Here is a 16,213-nt window from a genome sequence, read left to right as displayed (position 1 = left end):
ATTTCTAATTAATATATTATGTAAGTGTATTTTTAGAATTACATATGTAAAAATTAAAAATATTAGAATTTCGAGAAAAAAAAACATATCCTTTAATAAATCAAGTAGCATGTTATTTTTTGATACACCTCTAGAACACACTATTATAAAATACAACACTCTGAGAAAATGTTATTTTGTGCATTATCAGGAAAGATGTGCAATTACAAGCGGCAGTTATCATTATTACTACTTTTTGTGAGGTAGGCAGAGAGGCATAAATTGTGTATTGACTAAGGATAACTTGTCATTTATTTTTAAACCTTCCATTTTTACTTTTTTTGCTCACTAACAAGTTTCCAAATTAGCACTTTTTCACTTAACTATGCTAATTGAAAGAAACAATTATTACTTAAATTTAATACATAAATTTATTATCGAGAATTGTCAATTTGTACAGTCATCGGAAAAGATTTTATAAAATAATCGTAAGTTGAAAGGATTTTCTAAAAATTAAGCTACTTTATCAACACTTGCAGGGATAGAACTTACTTACATAATGAATTTTTGATTTGACATAGAGAGTAAAACTATTTTTTTAATTTGAAAAAACCATGATTTTTTCAATAAAACTTAAATTAAGGAAAGTATTTCTCGACGACTGGGCAGCATTCTTGGCAGCAATAGAAAAATTAATTTTTTTAAAAAAACCAAAAAGGAAAAAAAACACAGTGATGTAATACTTCAGGTTATTTCCACATACATATAAATAGTATAACACTGAAGATAAATTTATGAACAAAACTACCAAAATATGGTTAAATTTATCGCGTTTTCTGGCTGTATGGGAACACCAAAAAATGAAGTAAATTCTTTGATAATGACTTTTGGTAAAATTTAGAAAAAATTATGTTTTTCTTATTATGCTATATGGCAGTAAATATGGTAAAAGCTTGTTGTTGTTGTAAATTTACGTCGCACTAGAGCTGCACAATGGGCTATTGGCGACGGTCTGGGAAACATCCCGGAGGATGATCCGAAGACATGCCATCACAATTTTGATCCTCTGCGGAGGGGATGGCACCCCCGCTTCGGTAGCCCGACAACCTACATGCGAAGTCGAGCACTTTACGGTAGCACAGTTTAACGAGGACCCATACCGCACACCCTCGGTCCCTACGCAGACTGATCCAAGTGGTCACCCACCGGCACACTGACCGCAGTCAGTGATGTTTGACTTCGGTGATCTGCTGGAAACCGTGTCTTAACGATCAGTCCACTGAGGGACGGTAAAAGTTTGTAATTTTACCAAAAGAAATTAAGTAATAGTAAAGATAATTAAGTCTTAATTATAAAAATTTTATTAAAATTTCTTTATTAATTTATACAATTTTTCCATGTGCAAATCCATTGCGGGCAAATCCGTGGATAAAATTATCTACTAAAATAATTTTTCTTAGTTAATTTTTATAATTTTTCCATTTTGGGCAAATCCGTGGGTAAAATTATTTACTAAAATTTTTTTATTAATTTTTCCATCTGCAGATCCATTTCGGGCAAATCCGTGTTATAATTATCTACTGAAATTTTTTTTCTTTGATAATTTATATTATTTTTCCATGTGCAAATCGTTTTCGGGCAAATCCGTGGCTAACATTATTTGCAAAACAGGCAATTTATGTTTATCATTTCTATTTTATATTTTTTCTTAGATAAATATTTATTTTCTAAAATTATTTATGGTCAAATTTTTAAATTATCCAGTATAATATTACCTTGCGCACATCTATTTCGGGCCCATCCTTGGTAACTAACAAATCAATGCACAGCATAACAAATCACTTCAGCAATGCAGTAAGAATGGCACTTTAAATTCCTCTAGTTACACTCAATTTGCACTTTTGTTTTCATATTTTGCAATCTGGCAATCTTGTTGCGAAAATATTTTTAAATCATTCTTAAAAAATTTCCCGTTCATGTAAGTACACCTGATTTCGCTACTCGCTTTATAGTTTTTGTTTTATACTGTTTCTTCTTTTATTTCGTTTTCTGTTTTTACGTGTTATTTTTATTTACTTATTGTGTTCTATTTTATTTGCTGTAACTTTTATAAAAAAAATTTTTTGAGTGCACCTCACACTATTGTAATAATATATTTTGCTTTGGCTATATTGATACAATATCAGAAAGCACCCTTTTTTGCGGATATAATCGTGTGGGCTGATGAAAAGATTATATCTTATATTTTCCGGTTTTTAAAAAAAAATTTAATCCTTTTTTTTCTTCTTTTAATCAGTTGATTGTTATTTTTTTCATTATTATTCCCCCCCCCCTTTTTCATACGTCTATAATTTTCCTTTGTTTTATCTTAATTTTGAACTTATATATATATATATATATATATATATATATATATATATATATATATATATATATATATATGTATATATATATATATATATATATATATATATATATATATATATATATATATATATATATATATATAGCGAAAGAGATATAAATATGTAATTGTCGAAAAAGTTTCGTAAAAAAAAAAACGTGAAGTAACCTGTAGAAAAATAGCCAACTCTCTTCAGTATAGTCCCGGAACACGCGCCACATGATAAATCGATTGCAATATCAAAATTAAAAATTGATTCCGAAATTATTTACTGTATTAACTTTGTTTAAATTTCCAATTTTATTAAGATGTAATTTAAATCCAATCATTCTGTTTGGTTACTATTGCAACCTTATCCATAATTTTATTTTATTTTTTTTTTAAATTTTTATATAGTATTGCTATAAAAGCTCTTTAAATTTTTTTCGATTAGGAGATTGAACAGCAATAGTTCGAAAATTTAGTTCTTAACATTGCTTTAGAATTTTGTATACTTTTTTAACTTTATTTAAATTGTACTCAAATATTTTTCACAGTTTCAAATAAAATTATTAAAGTACATGCAACTATTTAAACAGCAAATACAATTAATTTGATGTTTAATATTCCTTAAACGGTAAATAAGCATCTCTATTGTAGAATACTCCATACAGTGCAGTTATTTTATAATATAATTAAAAACTTTTAATTGTAAGTCTTTATCTTTGAATGATAATAAAACATAAAATAATATTAAGAAGGGATGATAAATAAAAATTATTGATAAATAACGTTAAATAAAGGATAAATAAATAATTCGCGGATAAATACAGTAAAAACTTTTATTAACTTAAAACTTATGTCAGACATTTTTTTTTTAAATATTTACACTGAGAAAAAAACATGATCAAAACTACCAAAATATATAAAACTTTACCGTGTTCCAGGCTTTATAGAAATATCAACAAAAAAAACCTAGGCATTTTTTACCTAATTAGCTTTGGTAATAGTTTTGGTAATATTCACAATAAAATATGGTTTTAAAATGTGTGATAAAGTTTCATAAACAAGGTAAAATTTGGTAATTTTATCATGATACCTTAGAGAAGGGCATTAAAACTCTTTATTATGTTAAATTTACTTTTTAGTTTAGTATTTTTAACTAAATATGGGGTAATAAGAACTCAAATTTTGAAAACTAGATTTTCCGGTAAACCGTTATCCTGTAAATGAAAATCTTACCCAATAAATGGTTTAAACATTATTATTAATATTATTATATTATTATTTTATTATTATATTAATATTTTATTATTATATTATTATTTTATTATTATATTATTATTATATTACATTAAACGTATATTACGGTTTTTGAAACCAGGATTATGTAGTTTTTTCCCAGTAATATCATAATCATGTATTAAGGTTCACCAGGTGATCTTTACAGAATATTTCTCACCGTGTAGGATTATATGAGAGTCTTCTGTCCAATGATAATGATCAAAACTGCGCGACTGCAATTATTCTTTCATGTTCTATAGAGAATTAAGAAGAAATGCATCGATCAATTACAAATTATTTTCAAAAAGTTTTTGAAACAAAAATGCTTATTATATCTTCTTGCTTGCAATCAAAAAGTCCTCCAACTTTTTTACCTCACCGTTGCTAAGATAACTAATACAATCAATAAAAGGTATCTCAGCAACCAGTATTGCTTCAAATATACTATGACTTACTCTACAAGAAGTCAGGGATTATACAGTTTTATTCCAAAGCGTTTTTCTGCTGCTTAAAGGATAAATCAAATCTATTTTGTCGAAAAAATACCACAAATCTTTTGGGAAAGATGAACTTTGAGGGCAGGTGGCCCTTTAAAGCGACGGGAGTATCATGGGGTGCCATGCAAGGTTTAAATAAGGCAAAAGGCAAGTTTCTCAATGTTGGAGGCGACGATTATATGAAGAATTTAAAGGTACTGTTAATCAAATATTTTTTTTTTCGAAAGTAAAAAGCATATTCTGTATTAATAACTGCATAATGATTGTTAAAAATACTTCAATACATATATATTAAAAATACAGTACAAAAAATATTAAGACATATTTGAGCATTTTTATTTATATTTTTACTAGTTAAAAATATATGTTTGTTAATCGTTTGGCGCAGAAGGAACAACGGTGTCTAAATTTAGCATTTATTTAACGCTCTAATTACAAGCAAAATATATTTTGGCGTTTTTTAAATTATATAAAACAATGTAATTGTCGCTAAAAAATTTATTAGATTATCAGACTTATACTGACTTATTTAGATTATATATTGTATTAAAATATGAAATTCGAAAAAAGTAGTTTTAATTTTTTTTTCTATTCATATTCAAAGCCTATCAATAATTGTTCTTTCAAATTAAAGAAATTTCAGTGATGGATACTTGTTTCTCCCAGATCTAAATATCAGCAAATTTAAAAAAATTACTGTTTGGAATTAAGCCATGTTTGGAAGATTTCGCCTTTAACACCAAAAAAGACACCGGTGTTTCGTGGTGTATTTCATAACAAAAAATATTTAAATACAATACTTCCTCCTTATTTTGACCGAAGTTACTTAAAAAACGAAAAAAAGTATAAAAAATATGTTTAATACGAATTCTGCATCAAAGGGTTAAGGGAAAAAAACGAATGAAAATTTTTTTATGTGTTATTTTGATGTCACATTATTTACAATAATTTTACACTGTTATGTAGTCACAAATTGTTTAAATTATTTCTTAAAAGTTTTTCTGTAACTGTATTAATAATTAACATGTTACATAACATATAAAATACGTTAATGTGCTTTGTAATATATATATATATATATATATATATATATATATATATATATATATATATATATATATATATATATATATATATATATATATATATATATATATATATATATATATATATATATATATATATATATATATATATAAAGTTAGAAAAAATCTTGCAAAGTAAATCAGTAAAACGTTTCATTTTAGGAAATAAGGTAACTTAGTAACTGTAATTGGTTTATTAAATAGGTCGCTCGATTCCCACAAAGAGCAAAGGGAAAAATGTCTTACTTTTAATTAATGCATACTTGAACCAAAAATAGATTTAAAAGACAGGATGTGAATTTAAAAGTGTGAGAAAGCGTTTCATTTTGAATAATAAATTAAGAAAAGTATTTACAGAAAGGGAATAACATAATTAACAAGATTAATTGAAGCTTTTTATGTTAATATATTAGCATATAACATATAATTAACGTATTAAAATAATTTTTCACACTAACATATTATTTAAGTGATATATGATTATAGTGATTGCAAGTATAAATTTTACTTCTTGAAATTTGCTTACACCACATTCATTATAAAACGTTTAATTTTTATAGATTTTTCAGTGTAATCTATTCTTAATTAGTATGAAACCTTTTCAGAAAAAAAGCAAAAAATCAATAGTGAAAATATTGCATTTGGACAGTCGTTATGAATACATGACTTCTTTAGTATGTCACTGTAGTGGAATATCAAAGGAAGAACTTACAGAAGAAAATGATCAACAAAGTAAAGTAAGTATCAATTCACATTCATAATACGGTTTTAATTCATTCTGACGAAATATCTCGCTTTACAGAAATTTCAATGAGTTGTGATTTTTATCTTACTAATATAAATCAGTAACAGAACAGGGGAGATTTTTATAAGAGAAAGCTTTCAGAAAGTGGACTAATGAATTAAATAAATGGGACTAATGCGGTTTTAAGATATTGTGACGAGATACTAGTATTACTGAAATTTAAAAGTGTCGTAATTTTTAAATTATTAATATGAATCTGTTAAAACCGGGGAAATGTGTACGAGACAAAGCTTTCAGAATGCAGAATTATCAATTAAACGACATTAACATAATTAGCAGCTTAAAATTATTCAGACTTTTCGTTTTTTTTTATTATACTGTGGAACTTATTACGATTATTATTGTTTTTTTTTTTAATTTAAGAATTTTTTGTATATTTGCATATTTTACACATAAAAATATAAAATATAATTATAATGAAATTATGAATGAAAATATAATGTTGAAATTATTATTTCATTAAACAATAAAGATAAGAAATAAAAACAAAAATAATAAATGTCCTTTTTAAATAGTAGAAATGATTTGATTCTGATGATTAGAAAAATCAATTTAAATAAAAAAGGTGGAAATAGAAATGCTCGGTTTCACTGCGCGCTTGTTAGAAAACAGAGAATCAATGCTTGTCCACAGAGGGCGTTGCTATCTATAAAACAACAAATCAATTTTTTCAAAATTTCCGACTGATGCAGGATCCACTTGATGGTGTTTGAGGACAAAATTAACAGAGGCTTATGAAAAAATTTCAGTTGGAATGTACTGACAAGCAACAGAAATCATTGTTTTATAGTTTTTCTAGTTAACAGTGCCATCTGTTGACAATATTTCGAACTAGTTTTGAAACTTGGCGGGAATAAATAGTTGATTTCTAAAGCGGATGCATGAAATCGTATATTTTTACCTACTTATCTTCTTTAAATTTATTTTTCAAATCAACGAACATTTTGTTTTGGTATCCGGAATGTAGGAAAAGTATTCTGCATTTTGTAATAGTCGAAATTATTAAGATTAAGTAGAAAATAATGAAAAAAACCATGATAGCAAACATCCTTAATTAATTATATGTTAAATCCTTTTTTCCAGGTTGATGTTGCCAATAGCTTCTTTACAAATCACAAAGTGAGACGATTATTGTATTTAAGTGTCAGTTCTTTCCTCGAAGCAGGTAAAATTTGATGTTTCATTCACTGCTCTGGTATTTATAATATTTATGCATAACTAGTACTTTAAACATAAAATTATGGTTATTTTTTTTATAAAATCATAAATAAAGAGAGACATTCAGTCAATTGAATCTTTAGATTTCAATTTGCAATTAACTTTAAAACTAGAAATAGATAACAAGTTTATAACAATATTTGAAATTACTGAATTTTTTTTTATAATTTAATTTGAAGTTATTCTGACAAGCTTAACAATATTTTACTTGCAGTACTATAGTTTTAGAATATAAGTTTTATCATTTTAATTGCGAAAAAGTAAGATTTTTTTCCCTGGATATACATTTTTTTTAAATTTTATTTTTCAGGATCAAGATTAAATCCAAATACAGTGTTTTTGCATAATGGCGAACCGTTTACCCTAAGTGGATTTTGTGCTCTATTCTTCAAAGATATTTCTAACGAGCCATTACCACAAAATATCATTAACTGTGTAAGTAAATACTATAATTTGAAAGCATACAGTTTTTAAGTATATAATTATTTATTCTTAAAATAATTCAAATGAATGTTCAATTCAAGTTACCTAAAGTTGATATTTTTAATATTCCTATGTGATTTTAGCGCTGTATTCTTCAAAAATATTTTTAATGAACCATTACCATAAAACATCATTAATTATGTAAGTAAATTTTATAATTTGAAAGTACTTAATTTTAAAGTAGTTAATTGTTTATGTATAAAAGTGAATGATTCTATAACTCAAGTTCCTTAAAAAGTGGTATTTTTTCTATTTTAAGCAGTTTTTGCACTCTATTCTTCAAAAATATTTTCAATGAATTATTAACACAAAATATCAGTAGCAAATTATATTAATACCATAAATTTACTTACTTTCATGTTAGAGTAAGAAAATACTATAATATGAAAGTACCTAATTTTAAAGTGTAAAATTGTTTATTTATAAAAATAAATGATTGTATAATTCAAGAATTCAAGTTCCTTGTAAGTGGTTTTTTCTATGCTAAGTGGTTTTTGCACCCTATTCTTCAAATAGATTTCTAATGAGCCAATTCTACAAAATATCAAGAACTGTGCAAATAATATTTTAATATCAAATGGTTTATTCATAAAAATAGTTCAAATGATTGCATATTTCAGTTAAATTAAATATTATTGCTATTTGATAAGAAAAATGCTTAAAAGGGTTATTTTTTCTTTTTATGCATACAACATACATTTTAAAATTTGTTTGTTGACAAATTTGCAGTTTACAGTTTATTAGTTTTCGAATTACTTATATATTTAGTAGTATGTAAACTTTTAATACTACTTAAAAATCAACTAAATTTCAGCCTCTGACATTTGGTGTAAAATAAATAATGAATAATAGTAATAATAAAGAATCCAAAAAGTAAATAAATTACAAAAGAATAAAAACGATTTAATATTGTTTATATAATTTTGTTATTGAGCAGGAAGGGAAATATTTTAAAACGCAGTGGTTCGATTGTTGTTTTTTCTTTGATAATCGTTCTTGTGTTAATATGATTCTCCAAAATAGCAATTCGTTTTAGGTCTTACAGAAAAGTATAAGTAATCATCTACGAATATTTTGATAGTTTTCACATTTGAAACATTCTGTAGCTTACTCATATAATTTTCATAACATTATCACTGAGTTATTGGGTTTTATGTGGTATACAAACACATAGCATACCATTTATTCTTATTCTATAATATTAAAACGCAAAATTGAGTAACCAAAAACACAGGCACTGCTCTCGATTGTTTACTATACAGAATTGGAACTTTAGTTTCTAAGTAATTCCTATACATTTTCATAATATTAAGTTTCAAAGTGTTTTATTGGTTCCGTGCACACAATTGAAAAAAAAAACGTATGGGCTATTAATTTTTTTATTCTACAGAGATTCTATAAAATTGTGTACAAATTTATCTTTACAGTGTGTCAGCTTTTTTACGTTATATGCCACGCCTCAATATATCTATGGAAGCTTATATCAGACATTTAAATATGTTTTCAATCCAAGATTAAGGAAGATCTGGTGTGAAAATACAAAAGACGCGGAAGTAGCGCTTCCCGCGGCTTATGAAAGTCTGCTTTACTCGCTTGAAGCTCTTGGAGACGCATTTAAAGGTAATGCTCCTTTTTTTTCAAGTTTAGCAAGTTTTATCCATAAAATTGCATTTATTTCATCATTACATTGGTGCTGATTTGGTGAGTGGTGATTTGTTCATTTAATCTTTTGTCTAAAATAATCTTAAGCAGTTGTTACAATAGTTTTACAATTTTCAGAAGCAAAAAACTTTATAAATCTTAAATAATTAATTGCGAAACTTCAAGAATGGGTTAACTAATGTACAACTACAACAAAATATACAAATTCTTTAAAGTTCGATTTCTCAGGAACTATTCAGCCAATTTTTACACAATGTTTGTATTTTGCCATATAAAATTATGTTCTTTAAAATAACGCAAAAATGCGTACCTTAAAATTCAAAATTTTTTCGACTATTATTAAATAAAGTAATAAAAAATAATAAATATATACGAAAATTTTTTTATGCATGGAAATATTTTTGCATGGATATTATTTTATGTAAAGAATTTTATAATTGTGAGCAAAAAATTTTCGATTCTCTTAAAAAGTTTTCGAGATATTGTGAAATACGAAAAAAGTGAAATTAGCATTAAAGGGTTCAAACTTCGGACCGCTCTCCTGACAAAACTATGGGGACCATATTTCCCAGAGTGTGGCTATCCCATATATTTTGGGGTTCAGAAAACGAAGTTCATCGAAAAAATAGGTATGTTTATTCAGAGAAAGTACATTATTGTGTCTGATTTCGCAACTTAAAATATTGTCTGCAATAATTAATTAGCATATGTGAGGTCATCCTCTCGAACCATTAAGATGGATTACTAGAACGTGAAGATTCAATAATTAAATCAAAAGTTATTTAAAGTGGTCTGTTTGTTTATTTTACGCACTGTACAATTCCACATTGCTATTTTATTCTGCTCCAATACTTTAAAAAAGATCAGTACTCATAAAAGAAGGTTAAAAAAATAGAATCAAATGCTATTTCTAAAACAGTTATGATCATTTCCCTAAAAACGCATTTGTAGTCGTAAACGTGCATTTCGAACTATGTCCAATTTCGTAAACACGCATTTTAGCTATGCCCATTTTCGAAAAATAGGTATGTTTATTCAGAGGGGAAAAAAATTTCGTCGGATTTCGTAACTTTAGGTATCGGCTGCACTAATTAATTAACATATTTGAAGTCACTTCCTTGAACCATTAAGATTGAGTCCTAGGACGTGAAGATCTGATCACTAGATCAAAAAATATTCAGAGTAGTCTGTTTTCTTTTTCTTTTGTTACATTGTACTTTACCTGAAAGGGGGAGTCGTAAGTTTAGTCAATTTATTGATAGAAATATAGATTGATTGTTTTTCGCATTTTTTTGCTTACACACTGAAGAAAACTTTTATAAACTTAGAATTTTTTTGCGAGCTAAATATTTCGAATATATTCCTAAAAATGAATTTATATACAGAAAAAAATAAATGCTGAATTTTAACTTTTTGATTGTAATTTTGCCACTTTTCAAATGATACCAATTTTTAAAATAAAAAGACATGTAATTGTAATATTAAGGTCAAAATATGGTACACGAATAAATTTTTTTTCTGCCAGTGGCTCACCTAGGAGTGACGAGAGGTTTGACTCTGAGAGAATCAGAAGCAGCTTTAGCAGAAGTTTTAGACTGTGAAGATACCGGACCCACCCAAGAAAGTACTAAAGAAGTGGAGAATTTGATTAAGATTTGGAAAGATCAAATTGAGCAGGTGAATTGTATTCAGAACTGAAACATCTATTCTCAACCAGTATAGAAAACGTATTTACATTAACAATTCTATTTTATACGAAGAAAAATTAATAAAATTATGCATGAAATGGTGTACTGAAATTGTCAACTGGGATATTTTGATTTTTAAAATATATTTATTTCTTTTTTCCTTTTTTATTTTTCATATTTAAATCATTTAATCTGTAATCAATTTAAAATTGAATTTTCAGCAACTTACATTATTTTGATTTTTAAAATAGATTTGGTTTCATTTTTCCTTGTTTTTAGTATTATATTTAAATCATTTCATAAGTAATCAATTTAAAAAAATAATTTTCAAATAATTTTGATGCTTTTTCTTTCCGAATTCTACTATGAAAAAACATTGTCCCAAAAATATACATTTAAACTAATAAAAAAAGAGCTTTTTGCATGAATGAAATGAAATTAACTTCTTTTATGAAATTAACTTCTGCATGCATTAAATACTAATTTTTAAAAACAAAGTTTTTTTTTCTACACTTTCAGACGTGACAACCTCTACAGTTTTCAACACGTAGCGCAACGGAATTAGGCGCAATGCAATATCTGTTGACTGCGATGTCTTTTTTAATTGATTTCAGAAGTTTTGATGGAAGTGTCTGTTTCTAAATGATGTTTAAATGCAGGTTTTGATAAATGAATAAATTAATCAGAATTCCTTAAGAATCAGATATTATCATTTATTATTTCGATTCGTGATAAAACTATAAAATTACAAAGAAACAAATTCCTTTATAGGACAGAAACGATACTAATCAATGCGTGCTGTTAAATGTTTTCTCGAATTGAATTAAAATTGAAGAAGTTATAGTGTCTGTGAGTATGAAAGAAGTTGTTTTAAGAAAACGTTATACGAAGTTGACAAAAGTAGATTTCCTCCATAAGCGCATCAATGCAAAAATTGCTATGTCCCGCAGTGGACTGATCGTTAAGACACGGTTCTCATCAGATCACCGAAGTCAAGCATCACTGGCTGCGGTCAGTGTGCGGGTGGGTGACCCACTTGGATCAGTCTGCGTAGGGACCGAGGGTGTGCGGTATTGGTCCTCGTTAAACTGTGCTACCGTAAAGTGCTCGACTTCGCGCGCAGGTCGTCGGGCTACCGAAGCGGGGGTGCCATCCCCTCCGCAGAGGATCAAAATTGTGATGGCATGTCTTCGGATCATCCTCCGGGATGTTTCCCAGACCGTCGCCAATAGCCCATTGTGCAGCTCTAGTGCGACGTAAATTAACAACAACAACAACAACAACAAAAATTGCTATAACTTGACCACTCAAGGTACCCATACTTTTTACCGTAAACTGATCCGGAAGATTTTACAGTGTGCAATTTATTTAAATAAGACGTACACCCATCTAATGTAATTACCAGTTACATAACGACTTTATCTCGTAGTGGACGAACAGTATATTTTTAAATTCAATGTTTTTGTTTCATTGTTTTCTTCTTCTTTTTTTAAATTTAGCTTTTGACTAAGAGTTCTTATCTCCGTAAAGAATCTGAGCTGCATGGACCACGGACCGAATTAGAATATTGGAAATGTCGTCGGGATTCTTTTGGTTACCTTGTCTACCAGTTTCGACAGGAAAATAACAAAAAGATACTAAGGAAAGCTTTGGAATCATCATCCGATCTACGCACGGTAAGTAATAAAAGTCATTTCTCGAACTCAATATAGAAGCAACTTTTTAAAAAGAAAAGAAAAGAAATTTCGATAGCTATCGATAACTTTTATCATATTATTTTAATTCTTTTTTGTTCCATCAATTTAGCAATTACTTTAATGTCTCAAAGTAGGATTGTGTCTGCTCTTTGTTCTAAGAATTTTTCGCCAGTGTATGCATTTTATAACTAAGTACACATTTTAGGCTTGGGATGTTCTCGAAAATCGAGTGAGAAATTCCTGGAGGGAAGCGAAGGAATGTACTGCTTTCCTTGAATGCCTTGAAAAGTATTGCCAGCCTCTTTACAGTTGCTGTCCAGTAAGTTACTGCCCTTTTTCTAAACTGAAGTTTTATTTTTAGAAAACCTTTTAAACATGATTAACTGATATTGAGAGTGGAAAGACTGGACATTACTGTATAACTAGAAATACTAAAGGAGCCAGCTTGGCCCTTCACAGACTGCTTGCGTTTAGATCAATTAGGCATCAAAACCTTTAAACTATAGTTATAATAAATTTAACAAAAACTTGTTATGGACTTGATCATCAAAATTATCTGGTATTTTATTCGATTTGGTTTACGAAAATATTTAGTTGGGAAAACTGACTTTTCAATTATGCGTATGCATTAGTTTCTTAGATAATTGATTTTCCCTTTCTCTACAATAAATAATTATAGATGTGTTGAAACAATCTTTTTTAACGAAACTTGGGTAGCTTATATATGACAAAAGATATCTTATACCCAAATTTATCTGGTGCTATGGGATGCCTTCCAAAATACTTTAGGGACCACTCAGATCCCTCCCGTAACTCTAGGTATAAGATTCTATGTATACGTTTCTATAAGGCTAACATCTAAATGAATAAATAGGCATTTAAATAGTATACAATTATGAAAAAGCAGAAATACTCGATACTTTAAGTTATATTTCGAATTACAGAGCAACAGAAAACAAAAGGGACCATATTGGCTTCATCCATCTTTTCAATGTTAATAAACATTTAAATTACTGCTAATTTATAATATTTTTTTATATTTTTAAAAATTAAAAATTTATTTATTGATTCTTTCAGGATATGATAGCCAAATGTCTTCCCGGATTGATTCGAACTCTTTTCACAATAAATACCGTTTCTCATTACTATAATTCAACAGAAAGAATGACAGCTGTTTTGACTAAGGTGATTTATTACGACTTTTTTATTAAAACTATTAAAAAAAGCAATTTTGTAGAAATGTGTGGATCATTATTGAAAAAAGTTACTTACAAACAGTGTAAAGTATGTAGTTGATTGTTGGAGTGTTCGAATAAAATTAAGACACTGGGTTGTTCTGAGTGCTCAATGCTTTCTCTAATTTTTAAATCTACTAAAATTCAAACAGATTACGAATAAGAAAGAGTTAAAAATTTCACAATAAAAATAATGTGATTAAAATAATATATAGAATAAGGTATTTCTTGAGATTAGGATGTCTAAGAATGCATCTAGAATGAATGAATGTATCTTGAATTAGTCTTCGATATCGATACCACATATATCTAGTTCGTAGTGTATTTCAAATATGCAGAATTTCTCTTAGAACTTCGTTATGAGATCTCATGTTTGATTTAAAATAAAGGTCTTAACTCCTATTTAGAAATATTTTTAACATTAAAATTCTAGTTTTTTTTGCTGTATATTTTGATCAAGATTGCAATTATTGGAATGACGAATGAAGATACATTGGAATGACGAAAGCAATGCTGATTTCACTTTAATTTGTAATGAATTGAAGACAGAAAAAAATATTTTACCGTAATACACACAATCTGTAACAGCAAGTGATTATGAAATTGGAAGTTATGTTGTTGGTAATAGAAAGGTAAAAATTATCGAGAAATTGTTCTTCAAATGCTTGGCGTGTTCTGCTTCAATGTTTGGCATGTTCTGGTTAGTTTTTTCAAGAAGTTCTACCTTTTCCTTAGGGAAATTTTGCTTCTTATTTGCTGCTTGAAATGGCGTCCGTCATTGCCAATGGCTTTGTGGGAACTAATGTCCGATATTTTCAGTCTCCCGCTAGATGGCGTACTCGAGCGTTGCGATCGCGAATATCTTGTGAGCATTTAATAATGACAGATAAGAAAAGAAGAAAAAAATCTTAATTTTTTTTAAAATTTTTTTTTATAGAAGATAATATAATAATGTCTGCTAACATATTTAAACGTAAATGAAGAAACGCTTTAAGAAATTGAAGGCTAGTTATGATATCCATCATATATTCAAAAATAGGGAGCAGTATTTATTACAAAGTTCCATGATTTTTTTAAAAGTGAAACTGACATTTTTTCTAACTTTAGGTTTCGCTCTAATTTATATAATTAAATTATGAAACTTTAATTTTAAATTGAAAGCGATTACTAAATTATAAATTGCAAACGATTTTATTTTAAACTCGCTGTGTAAAAAGAATCAGTAGACTTCATTAGGTTTATTCCACAGGTTTGTCCATTACTTTATTCTGCATAAATCTATGTCTATTTGATTAGGAAAATATCTATATCTATTTGAATAGGGCAAGTCAATTGATATTTTCTGTTACTATAGTAAATGGTTTTCTGTTAGTTTGCTAGTGTATTTCATACGTAGTAATTTTTTATAATTATTTTCACTTATTTATTAGATACTCTTTTTGTTATTATTTCATAGTAGGATATTTTTACGGATTTAATCTTAAAAGTAAGAGATTAATTTTTTAACCTCTGTTAAGATACTAACATAGTACTACTCTTATTGTTAATGGTAATAAAAAAATTATGACTATCAAATAATTTAATAATACATAATCAAGATTAATATCTTAATTTTGGTTGCGATCCAATTCTTAGTTATCTTAACACCCGATTTAAAATCAATATATATTTCTATTTATTATTATTTTATATAATGTATTGTTCTCTGATTCAGGTCAAATTTACGATCTGTGGATGAATGAATGAATGTATGAATGGGTCCGCTCTATAAACGGGTGTGACGTATGGGTGTCGCAGAAGTCGAATTCTTGGCCATAGATGGTGCCACTGGAAAACAAGAGCAATCGCACCCCTCTGCCTAAACCGGCATACGAAATCATCATATGATGTATTAAAAATAACTTTTAAAAAGTAGTTATGTAGATACTTTTTATATAGATTCTTGTAATTATATAGATTCTTGTAATTATATAGATACTTGATATATAGTGAATAGAAGGGGAAAAAAGTAAATGCAAGAAAGGAAGCTAATCATTAAGCCAGTCAATCAGCAAATCAAAAGGTGTTTTAATAAATGAAAAAATTGGATTATAAATACATTAAAATTGAGTTCAAACTTGTATAAGAGTCAAAGGCACCAATTTTTATTTAATAGTATTAATTTTTTTAACTTTCAGATTACAAATCAAATGATAAA

The 16,213-nt window shown here is 27.5% G+C and overlaps 1 long non-coding RNA gene across 1 annotated transcript in view; it reads right to left on the bottom strand.

The window, feature by feature from the left end:
- The window catches only part of LOC139424979 (uncharacterized), a 75,177-nt gene that overhangs the window by 14,858 nt on the left and 44,106 nt on the right, over positions 1 to 16,213 (bottom strand). The gene's annotated exons all lie outside the window — the stretch shown is intronic.

The sequence above is a fragment of the Parasteatoda tepidariorum genome, chromosome 2 (assembly GCF_982258835.1).
Source record: "Parasteatoda tepidariorum strain Cologne lab strain chromosome 2, Ptep-v5.0, whole genome shotgun sequence".
NCBI lineage: Eukaryota > Metazoa > Arthropoda > Arachnida > Araneae > Theridiidae > Parasteatoda > Parasteatoda tepidariorum.
Note: the sequence above shows the minus strand (reverse complement) of the source record. Positions and strands in the feature narration are given on the sequence as shown.